Source organism: Siphateles boraxobius, unplaced genomic scaffold (assembly GCF_051911475.1).
Source record: "Siphateles boraxobius isolate OS27281-9 unplaced genomic scaffold, OSU_SipBor_1 99, whole genome shotgun sequence".
In the NCBI taxonomy this organism is placed as follows: domain Eukaryota; kingdom Metazoa; phylum Chordata; class Actinopteri; order Cypriniformes; family Leuciscidae; genus Siphateles; species Siphateles boraxobius.
Window position 1 is genome coordinate 1,965,001 of NW_027509229.1, and position 5,000 is coordinate 1,970,000.

Here is a 5,000-nt window from a genome sequence, read left to right on the forward strand (position 1 = left end):
GGGAAAATTATATGGACTAAGGAAAAAAACTGAATTTGAATATGAACTTACATTGGAGAAAGAGGAAGACTGTGAACAATTATTGGATGGAATACAAATAAATGGACAATGTTGTGAAATAACAAAACTTTGTGGAACGGAAAGGATGGTATCGTTTTTACAATTGCCAAACTATATTAATGATGAGGATGTTTTACAAAAACTGACAAGCTGGGGGGTTACACCGATACTTCCTCTGAGAAGAAGGTATTACCCTGGGACAATTGTGGCGGATGGAACAAGATTTATACGAGTTAAATTTCCAAAAGACGTGGTGTCTCTGCCATATAACACAAGATTCGAAACGGAAGAAGGATGGCAGTTTTTCAGGGTGATTCATGATCACCAGGTGAAGACGTGTAGAATATGTGCAAGTGTGGATCATGAAAAAAAGGACTGTCCACAATTAATATGCAGAGAATGCCTGGAGCAGGGGCATTATGCGCGGGACTGCAAAGCCCCGCGGTGCCAAGGCTGCGGAAAGGCATTTCTCAGGTGCAGATGTGAAACATACGAAGAGGAACATGAGGAAATGGAGACGGAGACACTCAACGACGAGGTGAATGTGGAAGAGGATGATGAAGGAAGTGTACTACAACAAACACGTGGATTAATAATGGATATACAGAGCAGAGAAGAAGAAGGAGGAAGTAAAGACGAACGGGATGGAGAAGAAGAGACAGAAACGATGACAGAACTACAAATAATTGCAGATAAAGTTGAACAGGATGGGATGAAAAACAAAGAAGATGACAATGATGGACCAAAGGACAGTACAAACATAGATGAGGTAAGAGACACTAAGAATAAAACTATTGGTGGAAATGAAAGTGGGAAGAAAAAACATTTTGAGTGGGGGGAGTAAACTAAAAACAACAGGACAAATTAACATTGAGAAGGTGATGGAGAAACAAAGAATAAGAAGAGAATCTAAAGAAAAAAAGAGGAAAAAAGCTGAAAGGACTGGACCAGGAGATGCGGTTTTGAAAGAGACTGAACCAAAGTGATGAGTTTTTTTGTTTGTTTCTATGTTACTTTTATTTTGTATATGAGTCAATTGAGCATAGTTTCAATCAATGCAAGGGGATTGTCAACTATGACTAAATTTGAGAATATTAATCATTTGACAAAGAAAAATGACATAATATGTATACAAGAGACAGGATGGAATGATGAAAAAACAAATGATTTGAAGAAAATATGGGACGGGGAATTTTTTTACAATAATGATCCTAATAGGAAAAAAGGAGTAGCAATTTTAATAAGAAGGGGTACAATACAAAAAGCAACAGTTATATTTACGGATAAGATAGGAAGGACATTGATGGTCAAGGTCGAAGGAAAAGAAGAAGAAATAACAATATGTAATATTCATGCACCAAATGAAGACCTAGAACGTGCTACTTTTTTTAAAGAAATGGATGTTCTAATAGAGAAATATAAATGTTCGATTTTAATTGGTGATTTTAATACTGTTTTAGAACGAATAGATGTGGAGGATTACATGGTGTATAGAGCAGATGTTGGGAGAAAAGAATTAAAGAAAGTTATAGGAAAACACAGATTTATAGATTTATGGAGGGAAAGAAACAGAGTAAAAAGAGAATATTCAAGAAGACAAATGGTAAACAAAGTTTTAAAACAAAGTAGAATTGATTTGGTATTATGTAACAGACATTTGGGAAGTTTCGTTACAAAAGTATTTTACAAAATGTTTAGTGGAAGTGATCATGATTTTTTAAATGTAATCATTGATTATAGTGGTGTAGAGAGAGGGCCAGGGGTGTGGGTTTTTAATACGGAACTTTTAAAAAATGACATTTATAAAATGGAAGTAGAAAATTATATAATAAATAACATTAATAATGTCCTATATGAAGAAGCAAAAAGTGTGTGGTGGGATAATTTAAAAATAGATATTAAAAAACTATCTATTGAATATTCAAAGAAAATGCAAAGAATAAAGAAAAGTAAAGAAAGATTATTAAACAAGGAATGGGAAGAAGAAATGAAAAAAGTGTCAGAAGGAAGGATGGATGGGAATAGAATAGTGATATTAGAAGAGAAATTGAAAAAAATAGAAGAGGCAAAGTGCATGGGAGCTAAAATAAGAAGTAGAGCGAAAAATACAGTAGAAGGAGAAAGGAGTACACATTTTTTTTATGATTTGGAAAAAACAAGAAAACAAGCAGAAATGATAAAAAGTATTTCAAAAAACGGAAAGGTTGTGAAAGAAAAAGAAGGTATTTTAAATGAAGTGAAGGATTTTTATGCTATTTTATTTAAAAAAGATAAAATAAATGAGGAAGATGAAGAGTTTTTATTGAATCAAATTGAAACAAAAGTAAACGAAGAAGATAAGAAAATGTGTGATAAGGAAATAGAAGAAGAAGAAATAGATGAAGCTATAGATCAGATGAGTAATGGGAAAAGTTCAGGCCTAGATGGTTTACCAGCTGAATTTTATAAGGTTTTTAAGAATGTTTTAACGCCAATTTTGCATGATTTATTTATTGATATTTTTAAACAGAAAAAGTTAAGTGAAAGTATGAAGAAAGGAATAATTAAGATAATATATAAAAATAAAGGGGAAAGAGAAGAGCTTAAAAATTATAGACCATTGAGCATGTTAAATACTGATTACAAGATACTGGCCAAGATTTTAGCAAACAGACTGAAAAAAGTGATTCCAAACATTATAAAAACAAATCAAGCATATGGTGTTTTAAACCGTGATATATCGGATATAGTAACAAGTATTAGAGATTTAATGTGGTATATGAAAGAAAAAGGTAAAGAAGGATATTTGATTAGTATAGATCTGGAAAAGGCATTTGATAGAGTAGAGCACAAATATTTATTTGATATATTGGAACAATTTGGTTTTGGGGGAATTTTTATTGCATGGATGAAATGTTTTTATAATGATATTTTAAGTTGTATAAAAGTAAATGGGTTTTTAACAGATTTTATTCAGATATCAAGGTCAATAAGGCAGGGATGTCCATTATCAGCACTACTATACACTTTAGTTGCTGAGCCATTAGGACTTGCAATAAACAAAGAAAAACAGATACAAGGAATAGTTTTGGAAAATGAGGAAGTACATCAGAAAATATTTCAATATGCAGATGATACCACTTTGTTTTTAAAAGATTTTAAGAGTATTGAGAAGGCAATGTTAATATTGGGAAAATATTGTGGTGGAACAGGGGCTAAAGTCAATAATGATAAGACTGAATATATGAGAATGGGGAAGGTAGATATTTTAGGAAGACAATGGAACTTTAAAGAACAGAAGAATGAACTAAAAATTTTAGGAATAACACTAGGAAGAGATGAAATTAGAACAAGAGATCTGGTTTGGGAGGAGACTATAGGAAAAATGGAAAAAAGACTAAACTTTTGGAAACAAAGACAATTATTTATAAAAGGGAAAGTATTGGTTTTAAACTCTCTTTTTTTATCTAAGATGTGGTATATTTTAAATGTGGTTAGTCTGCCAACATGGGTGTATAAAAGAATAAAAACATGTATTTTAAATTTTATGTGGGATGGTAAACCAGCTAAAATAGCTTATGACACAATTATTGGAGAGGTAGATAAGGGAGGTTTGGGACTGATAGATCCAATGATAAGAAAGCAAAGTTTGAGAATAAAGACTGTAAAAAAGTTTTTAAAAAAGGATGATTTAATTTGGAAAAAAATAATGAGTTTTTATATAAATAAGTGTGGAAAAATGGGGGATGATTTTATATGGATGCATTTTAAGGACAATATGATAGAGGGGATACCGGAATTTTATAAAGAAGTTTTAAAAGCATGGAAAGGTTTCAAAGAAAATGTAAATATTGAGTTTAAAGGGAGAGAACAACTATTGAAGCAACCACTCTTTTTAAATCAACATATTATATTCAACAGAAACACCTTTTTTTATAAGAGTTGGTATTATGCAGGACTAAAACAAGTTAAAGACATTTTATATGAGGTAATACCAGGATTTTTACCTTTACAAGCAATCATAGACACATTAGAAGTAAATGAAGATATAGAAAATAAGCAATTGATAAAGGAGCAATATTTGAAAATAAAAGAAGCCATACCAGTAGAATGGATAAAAAATATTGAAGATAAAGTAAAAGTGTATGAAAATTTGAATGTATTTTTAAAAAGAAAAGATGAAAATATTTATTTTAATGATTGTACTTTAAAAATGTTTTATGGTTGTTTATGTAAGTCTGTTTTTAAAATACCAAAAGCAATTGAGTATTGGGGAAAACTATTTGATAATTTTGATGCATCCAACATATGGAAAAATGTGAGAATTAATTTTAAGAGTCCTATGTTGGAAAATTTTGATTATTTATTAAGACACAATTGTATAAAGACAGACGTGATATTGTGTAAAATAGGGTTGTTACAAGATGAAAAATGTAAAGTATGTATGGAAAAAAAAGAAGGTGTTATGCATTTGTTTGTAAATTGTAAAAAGTTAAATGGTTTTATGAAAATGTTAAAAAAGATAATAGGTGATTTTTTATTTGATAAAAGAATAATTTTAGAAGAATGGGAAACAACTTTTTTATTTGGTTTTAATGGTAAAGCAAAAAATAAGTTTGCTCTTAATTTTATGCTAACAGTTGCAAGATTTGCTATATGGAGAAGAAGGAATCTAATGAAACAAAAGAAAATAGAACTTCCAATAAGTGTGTTTTATAAGCAGATCTTGAGTGACGAATTGAAAGTTTTATATGATTATTTTAAAATGAACGAGAAAATGGAAATATTTGAAGAATGTATATTAAGAAATAATGCATATATTGTTAAAACAAGTTATGGTTTTAAAGTTATATTGCCTGAAAATGTGTAAAGATGTTTTTTGCTTGTATATGTAATGGTTTTTGTCCTTGTTTTTGTATTTGTTCTTGTTCTTGTTTTGTTTTTAAATGAAAAATATTGTT